Genomic DNA, 14,509 nt, shown 5'->3' with positions numbered 1-14,509 from the left:
CTCCGTCAACTGTAGAAACCACCGATCGAGAAGTTTTATTCTAACTTGTTTTTACTTTCAGGACGACGACACTGTGCAGGCCCTTACGACTTGCAAGCCAAGGTACTGCGGGTGACGTTGTTCGTCTGTAAGCGTGTTAGCCGCGTTTCTCAGCGCGGGTTTTAGGAGAAAGGCGACAAAGCAAACGACGGAAATAACATGAAAATTCAATGGAAAGACGACGAAAATAGATCAAAACAGTGACAAAAATTAAAAGACACAATAAAAAGTCGTTGGAAAAGCGTCAAAAGAACGACAAACCATCTAAAAAAGAAGACGAAAATACAAACTTCAACAGCAGCCGAAATAGGCGACAAAAAACGTCAAAAGCAAGCGTAAAAAACAACGAACAGGTGAGGTAGAGGCAATGAAAAAAGATGAGACCTCGTTAAATTCCTACGAGTTCAACTTGCAGACTCGCCATCTGTTTATAGAATAGACTTCAAGGCGACGTAGGATTTAGTTAGACGAAATGGGTTGAATTGGTGAATTTGAACATTGAACATGTTTTTCCCACAAAACTGATAAAATACTTGACTGATACGTGCAACCACCCATGATGGTTCAAAATCAAGTGTGAGAATACCGGGTGAGACATCGACCTCGTAGGTGACGTTAAATAGTTTGAAGCAAGGTGTCCTGAGTCAAATTGTATAACCAAAGTCGATCGTTGTTCCAGAACAAACTGTGTATCATAAAATAATGCTACGACAGAGGAAAAAGATCATCAAACACCAACTACCAATTATGCTTTCAACCACGTTGCCCGACATCCGCGTTCAAGAAACCACCACCACCACCACAACCGCGCACTGCACCCCTCCAATTAGCCTGCCATAAAAATCGCAACCGGCCCCCCGAAGAAAGGAAAGGAGCGAGCTTTTGTCGGAACGTGCGACAAAATCTCCGACATTCTCCCTTGGTACCTACGTACCTGAGAAGTAGTCCACAGCCATTCCGGGTCGGTTTGACCGAAATCTTCTTGCTGCTGCTGCTGCTGCTAGCAGTAGCCCAGCAAGCAAGCGCGGTGGCCCGCATCATCACCTGTGATGTGTGTTCCCTTTTTTGGGAACTGAACCGTCGTCCGTACGTGTACGTGTAGCTACGTGCGTCGGCCTACCGGCCGGCAAGGCATTCGCTTTTCAATTAGGATTCTCTTTAAATGGAATGAATAGTTCGCTTTTATTTGTGTCAACGGTGGGCTTACTTGGGATGACGACATTTCACTGATTTGGCCTGAAAATTTTTTCCCTGTGCGTTCGTTCAACCTGCGAGCGACCGACTCCTTTCTATCAAAATGATCTTCCTAGGATTGAAACTAGAATAGTATAAAACTCAAACTGCGACTTACTATCGTCGCTGCTGCTCTTGAAAACGTCCGAACTGTACAGATGCGTATTCGATAAGGGTTTCAGTTTTGATCTGCTATTTTTTTTTTGCTCCTTGTACGCTCCAAAAAAGGAGGTCGACTGCAGACGTAAGATTCGACCCGACAACGGCCATGATGATTGCTTGTTTTGTGCAGAATCCTACCCGGTGCAGGCAGTGCTACCACCACCGATCCGCGGTCTGGTCAGCATTCACAATCGATCATCAGACTTTTAAATTAGTTGTGATACTTTTTGCGCTCGTTTTCCCGACCCGACCACTCTCTCGCCGTGTCGTCGGGTCGTTTCACTTTTACGAACTTCCCTGCGATCCGGTTGATTGGCGGCCATCGACCAAACCATCGATTGCCGTCGTAAAGTTTTACCTTTCCTGTGTTGGTCCGTCCGTCCGTCCGTCCGTGCAGGGTTTCCTTTCCAGGCAGGGATGACAATTTTTGATTTGTGGTTTTTTGAAGAAATCCCTGTCCGAAAGCGGCCTTCGCCGGGACATAACCTACTTTTTCGGTGATCGCCACAGGCAGCTAGGCTTGGCAGCGAGCGAACTCGATCCGACCCGGCAGCTTTGACGTATTACCTTTATTTTCCGACTTTGACAACTCTATCCTCTCTCGCTCTCTTCCCTCCACCAGTTTGTTTCGTCCCAAGTGAAACTGGTGGAATATTTAATTTCCCTCCTGCCACAGCCAGCGCTTTTGCGAACACACTTCGTCGTCGTCGTCGTCGTCGTCGTCGTCGGTGTCCCAAAACGGCCCCTACTGCAAACTTTTCGCCGCTCCCGTTCTGTTGCTAGCCACCAACTAGGCACCGGGGTAGGGGCTTCGAAAATAAAATGTAAACCTTCGACGACCCGAACCGAAACAACCGGTCGGTCGGTCGTCCGTAATAGTATCGGGTTTCTCCCCTCTGCTGCTGCACTTTGCTGCTACATAAAATCTTTCGCGTCGTTTCTCGGGATCTTCTTTGGGTCACTTTCTTTGCTAAAGTATGGACCCTCTGCACTGGACTGGACGGTCGCTCGAGCTTCGAGTGGCCTTTGTTTACGGCGTGAGCCGTTAGAAATAAACTCTATGTTTTTTTTTGTTTTTTCTTAGGTTCTTGCTTTTCACATAAAAGGAAGATATCAAAAGATAGAACCATGGCCTACGTGCGGCTTGACAGCCGCAAGCCGACACATTATGATTTAACTATCCCGTGTTCGAAGAGGAAATTTTTGGAAACTGGAACGAAACTTCTATAGCGGATATGCTACCTACCGACCCACTTGTTGTAATTATTATTTATACAGTTGGGGTCGTATCTGTTCCAAATTAATTTACACCACCAATCGGCTAATCTGTTCCTCAAAAAGGCGACGAAGACCATAAATTAAATATTTAAGAGCAGTGTTGGATGCTCAACCATAATTTAAACGCTCACATTAGATTCTCGTCGGTATGGTAGCCACTAAAAGTGACCTTCAATATGATTAACCTCCGAGTTCACATTGATTCTGTGTGGAAATATCATTGCAGCCTTTAGCACAATTCTCGAATATCTAAAGAGTGCCACAAGGTAGTGATTTCGGATCACTGCTTTTCACGCTATTTATTGAAAACACGTCGACGCTACTTCTGGATGATTTCCAACTGCTTATTTCATACTAGTTTTGCCTGAATCTTACGATCCGGAAACATTTATATTTTCAGAATTCAGAAAACTGCGGATACATTCCATTGGCCAGTGTTTGCGAAGATGTTTAATCTTTGTATTAGTTCTTTGAGTTCTTATGTTGCTCATATATAACTCTTATCTATATATAAGAGCCTTGTCTGTAGCCAAAACGAGGGGCGCGATATGTATTTGTGTGGTAATAATCGCCCATATTAAGCAGAAACTCAAACCAATCATACCAGATTGCATTCAAGACGAACAAAAGTAACGTAGTTGCACCTCATAGAGTTACATAGCGTACCTCCAATTTGCTCTCAATTAGACGCGAGGCGACGCGCGCGGGTTACAGCTAGTATCATAATATAGCTCTAAGAGTAGTTGTACATAAGAGTCCTAGCCGGAAACTGAAACAAATCTCGCGTAACTTTTCAAAAGGACCTAAGTAACAATGAGACTCTCTTTGTGCCTCTTCTCTTCCACCTCCCACGGCAATGCAAATGCACTTTAAAGCACCAGCCTTGCATGAATCGGTTGCTAGCGTCACTATCTAGTTAAGCGTGTGGAATTTTTTTTGTTAAAATGCATATATGTCACCGTAATAATCCGAAGAGAGGGACACCAAAGAGAGTCTCTCAATGTTACTTAGGTCCTTTTGAAAAGTTACGCGAGAAATAGTTATCGTCGTATTGGATTTTATTTAACTGAATTAAAACTTCTGGCAGTTTGCAACATTTATGTAGTCTGATTAAAGTAAAATATTGCTTGTAGAAAATTTTTGCTGTTCAGTTAAGCAGTCCGGTCGAGTAGCTGAATCGAGCAGTTGAATCGAACAGTCAAGTCGAGCAGTTATATCGAGTAGTTCAGTCGAGCAGTTTAATCAAACAGTTAAGTCGGCTAGTCCAGTCGAGCATTTGAATCGAGAGTCTAATCGAGCACTTGAGTCGAGCACTCGAATCGAATGGTTTAGTCAAGCAGTCGGGTCAAGCGGTTAAGTCGAAAAGTTCACTCGAGCAGTCGAGTCAAGCAGTCGCGTCGAGCAGTTGAGTCGAGCAATCGAGTCAAATAGTTCAGTCGAGTAGACCAGTTGAGCAGATGAATCGAGCAGTTAAGTCGAGCTGTCGAATCAAACAGAAGTCAAGCGGTTGAGTCGAGCAGTTAAATCAATATTTTTTTGAAACGATGGTTCTACAATTGATGAAGGGACGGTAGGGAAAGAAATGAAAATTTTGAAAAATGACTACTTGTCAAGCATAGCTACCAATACCCCCCCCCCCCTTCCTTTCCGCTCTTCCCCACCTTCACCAAAAAATTTTCATTTCTTTCCCTACCGTCCCTTCATCAATTGTAGAACCATCGTTTCAAAAAAATATTAATATATATATGTATGACCGCATTTCAAGGTCAAGACTAAAAACTTGAGATTAGTTAAATCAAGCTATTCAGTCAAGCAGTCGAGCAGTCGAGTTGGGCAGTTGAACCGAGCAGTCGATTCGAGCAGTTGAATCGAGTAGTCCAGTTGAGCAGTTGAATCGAGTAGTCTAGTCGAGCAGGCGGGTGAAGCGGTTCAGTCGAGCATTTGATTCGAACAGTTCAGTCGAGTAGTCCAGTCGAGCAGTTGAATCGAGCAGTTCAGTCGAGCAGTCGGATTGAATGGCTAAGTCGAGCTGATGAATCAAGCTGTCAGTTGAGTCGAGCAATCAAATCGAGTAGTCTAGTCGAGCGTTGAATCGAGCAATCGGGTTGAGCAGTTGAGTCGAGCAGCCGATTCGAACAGTCCAATCGACTAGTTGAGTCAAGCAGTTCATTCGAGCAGCTGAGTCGAGTAGTCCAGTCGAGCAGTGGAATCAAGCAGTTGAGTCGAGCGTCTAATCGAACAGTTGAATCGAGCAGATGAGTCATGTTGTCGAGTCAAGCAGTCCATTCGAGCGGTTCAATCGTGCAGTTAAGTCGAGCAGTCGGGTCGAGTAGTAAGTCAAGCAGTCGAATCGAGTAGTTAAGTCCAGTAGTCCACTCGAGCAGTTCAATCGAGCTGTTCAGTAAAGCAGTTAAGTCGATCTGTCCAATCAAGCAGTTGAGTCGGACAGTCGAATCGAATAATTCAGTCGAGCAGTTCAGTTAAGCAGTCCAGTCGGGCATTCAAATCGAGCAGTCTAATCGACCAGTTCAGTCGAGCAGTCTTGTCAACCAGTTGAGCAATCGAGTAGTGCAGCAGTCCAGCATTGAGGTGACTGATAATATAACTCATTGCTACGAAAGAATGACGTCCTGTCAGGGACCTGTTTTTAGTTACCGATAAGCCTCTTATGACGTCCTGTCAGAGACCTGGTTTTCGGTACAGACATAAGCCTCTTATATAAATAGATATATAAATAGACTAGTTGAGTGCCCAATTTTGCCCGGAATTTAAAATTAGTCCTAGGTTTATGTGCTGGTTCCGCGGTTGTACGGCCAATTGGCCGTAACATTTCGGCTCTGGTTCCGCAGAATGGACACTGGCGCAATCACGATGGCTAGAACACGTGACCGACCATCTCTAAAAAAATTCCGGGGTTGAAACAGAGGAGACAGCTGGGTTCAATTCTGTGCAAAGAACCGTCAGTGGGAACCGTTACTGTGAACTCAGACACACTATTTTGTTTTCATGAAAGTGGTGCATACATGACTTGATTGAAATTGAATAATTTGAATATTCTGTATAAAAAAAGAAGAGAACGGCTGAGAGAGAGCACAGGTCTAAAGTAGTTAATTCAATAGCACGGTATTTTGCGATAAATTAATTGCGTTAACTTCAACTTTAATTTTTGTTAATTTTCAAGAAGGGTGTCAGGGTTAACGGTTAAATTCAAATCCAGTTTCTTGTCCAACAACAAGCTTAATTTCAAGTCTAATTTCAAATCCAATTACGTGTCCAATTGAATGTCCCGATTTCCCTACGATAAACCTTGACGTGATATAGGGCTTTTCACTAATCACTATAAATGAACAGCGATAGCGTTTGCTTCTGATTGCGGGTAAAAGCAAATTACTTTTGTGATTTCAAGTGGGCCTAGGGGTAAAAGTTTACCAAATGTGATTGTTACGTTGTTCATAAAGTGCTTTCATTCAGTTTAAGAATAAGGACAGTACGAGGATCCCTGATAATTAATTGTCTAATATATTAATTAATATCTATACAGGCTGTCGCGTACTGATACTTTAATTGTCAAAACACTTGCGCGCAAACCGAAGAGAGTGTGGGTTAGAGTCCCACGCAGTAATTTAACTACGCAATATATTTTTGGCTCCACATCGAAGTTTCGCAGTATCATTCAGTCTACCATTCTTCTTCACCAAACGCTCCTCGAATCTATATCTATACAAAAGGATTTCTGTCTGTCTGTCCCTATGTTCCTTTTGGAATCGAAAACTACTGAACCGATCGGCGTGAAAATTTGCAATTAGGGGTTTTTGGAGCCAGGGAAGGTTCTTATGATGGTAAGAGATCCCTCCCCCCACTAAGAGGGGGGGGGGGCTCCCATACAAATGAAACAAATATCTGCATAACTCGAGAATTAATCAAGCAAATAGAACAAAATTTGACATGTGGGTGTTTTTGGAGATAAGAATTTTTTCTATGGTGAATTGAAACCTCTCCCCACTTAAGGAGGGGGGGGGGCTCCTATACAAATGAAATACAAATTTCCTCATAATTCGAGAACTAATTAATCAAATGGAACCATATTTGGCATGTAGGGGGTTTTGGAGGCAGGAATTTTTTTAATGATGGTTTGAGACCCCTCACCCCTATGGTAGGGAGATAAGGACTATCATACAAATAAAACAGAAATTTTCGCGTAACTCAAAAACTAATCGAACTTGAGAAATTTTAAACTCTTTCATAAAATATTAATCAACTAGCTGACCCGACAAACTTCGTATTGCCACAAATTAACCTGTGTTGTACATAAATCATGAATCTCGGATGATCTTTGTCACAATCTCGAGTTTTGCAAGCCCCCCAGTGGGCGGCGCTTCCGACGGCGGGTCACCGGCAACACTCGCGACCGTCTCGTCCTGAATGATCTAGTGTTACTATAGATAGTTTTTGTGGTCTTGTATTGACTAATGTTTTATGGAAGAGTCTCGAATTTCTCGAGTTCGATTAGTTTGTGAGTTTCGCAAAAATTTCTGTTTTATTTGTATGAGAGTCCATATCCCCCTACCACAGGGGTGAGAGGTCTCTAACTATCGTAAAATAAATTCAAGACTCCAAAATCTCCCACATGCCAAATTTGGTTCCATTTGCTTGATTAGTTCTCGAGTTATGAGGAAATTTGTATTTCGTTTGTATGGGAGCCCCCCCTCTTAAAGTTGGGAGGGGTCCTAATTCACCATAGAAAATATTCTTGCCCTCGAAAACTTTCACATGCCAAATTTGGTTCCATTTGCTTGATTAATTCTCGAGTTATGAGGAAATTTGCATTTCATTTGTATAGAAGCCCCCCTTCCTAAAGTGGGGAGGGGTCCCAATTCATCATAGAAAAAAATTTTGTCTCCAAAAACACCCACGTGCCAAATTTGGTTCCATTTGCTTGATTAGTTCTCGAGTTATGAGGAAATTTGTATTTCGTTTGTATGGGAGCCCCCCCTCTTAAAGTTGGGAGGGGTCCTAATTCACCATAGAAAATATTCTTGCCCTCGAAAACTTTCACATGCCAAATTTGGTTCCATTTGCTTGATTAATTCTCGAGTTATGAGGAAATTTGCATTTCATTTGTATAGAAGCCCCCCTTCCTAAAGTGGGGAGGGGTCCCAATTCATCATAGAAAAAAATTTTGTCTCCAAAAACACCCACGTGCCAAATTTGGTTCCATTTGCTTGATTAGTTCTCGAGTTATGAGGAAATTTGTATTTCGTTTGTATGGGAGCCCCCCCTCTTAAAGTTGGGAGGGGTCCTAATTCACCATAGAAAATATTCTTGCCCTCGAAAACTTTCACATGCCAAATTTGGTTCCATTTGCTTGATTAATTCTCGAGTTATGAGGCAATTTGCATTTCATTTGTATAGGAGCCCCCCTTCCTAAAGTGGGGAGGGGTCCCAATTCATCATAGAAAAAAATTTTGTCTCCAAAAACACCTACGTGCCAAATTTTGTTCCATTTGCTTGATCAGTTCTCGAGTTATGAGAAAATTTGTTTTTCATTTGTACAGGAGCCCCCCTCTTAAAGTGGGGAGGGGTCCTAATTCATCATAAAAAATATTCTTGCCTTCGAAAACCTTCACATGCCAAATTTGGTTCCATTTGCTTGATTAGTTCTCGAGTTATGAGGAAATTTGTATTTCGCTTGTATAGGAGCCCCCCTCCTAAAGTGGGGAGGGGTCCCAATTCATCATAGAAAAAATTTTGGTCTACAAAAACACACACATGCCAAATTTGGTTCCATTTGCTTGATTAGTTCTCGAGTTTTGCAGAAATTTGTGTTTCATTTGTATGGGAGCCCCCCCTCTTAGTGGGGGGAGGGGTCTCTAACCATCACTAAAACCTTTCCTGGCCCCAAAAACCTCTACATGCAAATTTTCACGCCGATTGGTTCAGTAGTTTTCGATTCTATAAGGAACATGGGACAGACAGACAGACAGACAGAAATCCTTCTTTATAGGTATAGATAACAAGACCACCAAAAACTACCAACAGTAACATTAGATAATTCAGCGCGAGACGGCCACAGGCCGCGAGTGTTGTCGGCGACCTGCCGTCGGAAGCGCCGGCCACTGCGGGAGGCAGCCCCCCGTAGAGATCACCTCTATCTAGGTTTATTTTTTTCTAGATCTACTGACCTCTATTACTTTCCTTCAGTTGGGTCACCCCTGCGAAATGGTACTTTCTACGAAGATTTTCCGTGAAATGATACATCCCGCGTCAGGTTTTTCACGAAATGGTATTCTGCGAAACTCTATATTCCGCGTTATGGTCAACCGAGAATTGGTGTTCAGCAAAAGGGTTCGTAATGATGGCGGATATTTAAATGCTATCCGCTTTATTTTATCAGGCTGAGCTATGGGGGGAGTTGTTTTCTACTTTACTGTGAGGAAAATTTGTATATTAAAACACCCATGAAGTCCTCAGAAACTTGCAAAACTCGAGATTGTGACAAAGGTCAACCGAGATTCACGATTTATGTACAACACAGTTTAATTTGTGGCAATACGAAGTTTGTCGGGTCAGCTAGTTTCCAAATAAAATGATATTCACCGGTTCAAGAGACCTGGAGTAAATTTTTGATTAAATCTCGTAAGATTTATAGAGACTCGTAAGAAAGAAAGATTGTTCTACAAATGGCATATTTCGTTCTTTCAAACAGTTTTCGCTCCAGTTTTTCGAGTGGCCGCATGAACTTTTTAGTGAAGTCTGGTATTTCCGGTATTCCTGGCTGACCAGGGATACCAGATGTGATGATGTGTTTTTAATGTGAGTGCAGTTGGTGGTGATGCAGAATTGTACTGAAGTTAATTAAAAGTTGCGCGGAACGGGTACGAGTGCATTCTTCTGTAGACAGTATCTTAACCTGAGATATTGTGCAATTAAATTTCGAGCTGTTCTATTTAGGCTTCGAAGTGGATGAAAAATGTTTCTTTTTCAGAGATCTGGCATCTCTGTCCTGTTATGACATCGAACTCGAGCGAAACAGTGGCATTGAACTTTATATTTTAAATGCTATTTGTCTATTTTCATGGGATTAAGATTAGAATTTGTGGATACAAAAATATCGCGTCTTATAAACAGCTATCAAAATTTCGTTGGAAGTTCTAAATCGAACAGTCGAAAATAGAAGGAAGACAGTACGTCCTAGTTCCTAGTAGTTCTCTGCCAGTACGGAATGCTGCACGGGTTTACCATACCATCTCTTCCTGAGAATCTCTTCTATTAGTGTTGATAGCAGAAGCCATTTCGAGCAACGAAGTCCAAAAGTGCACGATACTCGCTTAATATTTGGAGATAAATGTCTAAATGTTAAAATACAGGCATACCTCAACTGTTAGAATCCGACCTCTGCATGTTGTACGGAACTTTTCCCTATTCAATGCCAATATTCTTCAGTCATCATAGGTCATGCTTTTATATCTTTGTACATTACTTTTGATATTTTCCCACCATGTAAAGCAAGGCCGACAACGTCTCAGTTTACCGGTCTGCAAACGAGCAGCGGCACGAAGTGGATAACCTCTGGGTTTCCGTCGAATATGTTTACAAAATTTCATTTGATACACGCATATCGTTTTGTAATGCGCCGTTTGTTCAATACCGAATTGACGGATTCTGAATATGCGACAAAGTGCCGTCATATCTTGGATCCTTGCAAGCTCATAGGTTCTAATAAACCTAGGACTAAATTTTGTCCGAACAGTCGCTTGAGTCTCGTAAGTCATGCTGGTGTCATGACGATCTCGTAGATAATCCTTCCAATTTCCCACGATTACTAAAGGAATCCATTATCAGTTTTGGCTCCTGAGCCGCTCTCTTACAACGTACCCTTAAGGTCAATGATCTTTCTAACCCGTTAATTATATTCCAAGTGGGTTGATGGTCTTATATATCGTGCCGCAAATTGATGCTTGGTATACGGCTTCGGCGATAGAGTTCCTTATCAATATTCTACATTTTTTTAGCGCGTGTTTCTCGGATTTGTATCGAACTGATGCTTTCGTCGTTGAAGGGTGCCAAAAATTGCGCATATTATTTTTCGTTAACATATCGATTTGGTTCGACGGGTAGTGATTGTCGAAGAAATGGCCAAAGTCCGTCCTTTGGACCGCCAGATACTTCGTATATATCAAACGTATTTTGATATCAAGCGATTTACTGTGCGCTATTATGAGCCGATCGAGTGTATTAAAAGCACGTAGTCTTCGTCGGTAAACTGAGTGCTCGTGTATCGTCCAGTCGTCTATTAACAGTCTCGTGATGACTAAATGATTGAATGACACTTGTGGATGACGCAGAGGATTCCTCGGTCTCTAGCAGCAACAAGTGTCTGACTAATATTCCTTCCCTTCCTTAATTGACCTGCATGGACGTGGCCAGCTTTGCTATTGATCATCATACAGACTTGGACCATCAGAAGGTGCACACTGAAAATGATATACTATTCCCAAGCATCATTTCGATGGTTCTTTGTGCAATTTCAGCTGATCTGGATCAATCGCGGGCAACTCACGGGCGGTCAAACTATGCTATGCTATGCTAATGCGTCCTCACTATAGTACCAGTTTGGTACTGTCTGTCTGTCTTGAGTAAGTTATATTGCAATTGCCGGCTTTGTAAACATTAAAACTAGAAAAAACATTGCTTTTTTCTATAATTTTTAACTTTTTGACTATGATCCTTATCTAAGGTGTTGCTGAAGACGCAGTTTTGTCCAAGCTTTTTATTCTTGACGTTTGTCCGTCATTTTAGTAACTCACACAGCAATGTGTGACAAATAATTACCCATTGATGTACCTTTGGTTTGTTCACAGAAAATATTTCCCGCATTTTTACCCCCGGGTCGGATTCGTAAATTGTTTACTAGTTCTTTCAAAGGATTGCAAGGGAACAAAGCAAAAATTATGTGGAATCCAGGGGAGGGAGACTCAGTTTCGAATTCATCAACTCGCTGCATGATCCCGCACTGGTCGTGACCCAAAATATGTGTCCCCATTCACGATAGGTTCGACAATTTTCCACCCAAATCTACACACAACATATTGCCTCTGCTGCTGCTGCTTGCTGTTATGTAGGTACTACTGGTCAGACTTCCGAATCTGGCTGACTTTTGTCTGAACCACGACTTCAGCAGAGCCCAAAGGGGCTGCACCGAACGGAGTCGAAAATCCCCGCGAAAAAAAAATCGATTGCTTATCTTGATGCACGCACTGCGCTGTGCGACCAAAGTTGGCCTGAAAGCTGAAACTGTTCAGGCCGCGGTTCACCAGAAGCAAAAAAGAACACAAAACGGCCAGCTTCTCTCGGCCTCGGCCGTGCAGAGATAAAAATTATCATACATTGGAAAACGTCGGCGCTGCTGGCTGCTGCTGCTGCTACCGAGACCGAACTCGACAGCTACCGGCCGAGGCAGGGCAGAGCGGTGCGAAGAGGACAACAGCGCGATGCAAAACGCGATGGCTAAATATGGAACGACAAAAAAGGCTTCGTTTCAGTTTTTTGAATTGTGTAGCATTGTGCATAGAGAGTGCATTCTAGCACGACAGGACACAAGATTGGCCGGCGCGTTCGGTGAGGAGTGAGGACCGATTGTTCGTCCTTGCCGTCGGTTTTTGGGGGGAATTACAGTGGATGATATGAATCCGTTCGAACAAATAAGGGACGACATTGTTGTCGTGAATATGTACTCTCACTTTTTTTTCAAATTTTTTGCAATTATTCACTAAAAACAATTGAATTGCTTTCAAACATGTTTTTTTGTGGGTTGAAAGTAGGCTATGACCGAATGCTTAGCAACCCATTGCGTACTTTTTCTCCCATTTATCAAAGTTTTCATCAAAATTTAGACCCAAAACAGAACGCCCCACCAGTGAGAAACCCAGAAAGGCTATGGAATTCAGTCTTACCTTGAAAATAGCTGCTCGGAACTGCCAAATTTCTCGATCCACCCGAACAAGGAGGGAATCGATTTGATGCGCCGCCGCTTGCTCCACCGCACACGGGGGGCTGCTGCTGCTGCTGCTTGGTTTGTATTAATCCAATCGTCGATCAAGTTGAGAACAATTAAATTGTTATTTCCTGCTAGGAGAAGAGTAACTCATCTGCCTTCGTTCGTCAGTCAGATAATGGTATTTAATTTCCGTCCGTTTTCCACCGTGTGTTAAACTTCTTGCATCGGCATGTACGTACGGAAAGGAACCACGGAACCGGCCAACAGACAAACACTATCGATAATGTGTGTGTTTGCGTCTGTGTACGTGTAAAACGTAATCGTCGGAGGCCGTTTTCTTCTTTATTTTTGTTGCTATTTTGCCTCTGCCTGGTTATTCTTCACAGTCCGCTCGTCGGTCAGCAGCAGCAGCCGATGGCTGCCCGGTCGGAGGGAGCCAACATTTTTTTTTGTTTTCAACTCCTTCAGCCACTGAACTCCGCTCCGCAACCGAACAACAAACCGAAAAAATGTGTATAAATTTTTCGCCCGGAAACACGCAGAAATTTCAGCGAAAACAGCACAAAACAGCCGTACAAATCAAAACACTTGGCATGAGGAAAAAGTTGAAACTTTGATTCAAGCGGTTTTTCCTTTCCGCACACACGTACGTAACAATTCCTGCCTTTTGCCGATCAAAAATTGATTGCGTTCTTTGCACCACACAACCCGCGCACCTTCACATTTTACGGATAGAATTTGATCCAAAATTTTCCAACCACTTCTTGAACTCCAAACAAGAACAAGATCAGCAGCTCTGCTGATCTCTTCTTTTGCTCGGGTCTTCACCACTTCTCGGTGCACGGCAGACGATTCGGACTCTTGTCTCGTTGAACTTTCGTCAGGTTCCTCCTCTACCTCCTCCCGTACTCGGGCTGTTGGTTGTTGTTCTTCTTCTTCTTCGAACCAAGTAACCCAATCCGTCATCCAAGTGTTAGCCACAGAGAGGAAAAAATCAAAAAACACAATTCGAAAAAAGCAAAACAACCGAACTTTCACACACAGCCACGCACTTGACTCGACTCGACTGCCCAGAATCAAAAATAACGAAATTTTTCACGACGCCGCTCCGCGAAAATGCTTGCCATTATTGCTTGTTCCACCGAAACCAAACCTTCGGCCGAGTGGAACACTGTGCTGTGTTTTTCAACCTGCGAGAATTCCTTTCGCCCGCACCGTCACCGTCACTCACTCACACAAACGCCCGTCGGAAAAATGTTCCCCGAAAAACCGTAGCGAAAGCGATTATCACGAAACGGAAAAATGGATTTTATCCGTGCGTCCGCCGCGCGTTTCGTTCTGTGCACTTTTTTTTCCTACACAACACACACAGTTTTTTCAGCTTTGCTATTTGCTTCGGTGAACAAAATAATATTGAAAAGCACAGAAAGCATCAGAAAAACGCACACCGCACTCGCGCCCGCCGAGAAAAAATGCACACACAAAAGAAGCGCACCGGAGCCGAACGCGAGAAAACAATACCTTCGCAACTTATACCGTATATCGGAAGAGTAGGCACTTCTACCAACGTCGATCGACTGTCTGCAACTGCTGAAACAACTGCTTGCTTGGCAGCAGTTAGCCAGCCAGCCAGAGCCAGCACAAGCAGATGGAGAAATTGAACGAAACACCAACACACAGGCGCGAGGCGGCCGCAAGCGAGTGCAAAATGCGCGTTTGCGTGTCAGTGATGCAGTTGTGTCAGTCAGTTTGTCGGACAGCAGTTCGAGCAGTTGCTGTGAACGTGATCTGCGTGCATCA

At 43.2% G+C, this 14,509-nt stretch overlaps 1 protein-coding gene across 4 annotated transcripts in view; it reads right to left on the bottom strand.

Annotated features, from left to right (window-relative positions):
* LOC128744133 (rho GTPase-activating protein 21) overlaps positions 1–14,254 on the bottom strand; it is a 400,890-nt gene extending 386,636 nt beyond the window's left edge. For all 4 annotated transcript variants that reach the window (XM_053841350.1, XM_053842035.1, XM_053842130.1 and 1 more), the window contains exon 1: positions 12,666–14,254. The gene's annotated coding sequence lies outside the window, so the exon portion shown is untranslated. The remainder of the gene's footprint in view (positions 1–12,665) is intronic.
* Positions 14,255–14,509: the final 255 nt, after the last annotated feature.

This window comes from Sabethes cyaneus, chromosome 1, assembly GCF_943734655.1.
Source record: "Sabethes cyaneus chromosome 1, idSabCyanKW18_F2, whole genome shotgun sequence".
NCBI lineage: Eukaryota > Metazoa > Arthropoda > Insecta > Diptera > Culicidae > Sabethes > Sabethes cyaneus.
This window is presented reverse-complemented; position numbering and strand designations above follow the sequence as displayed.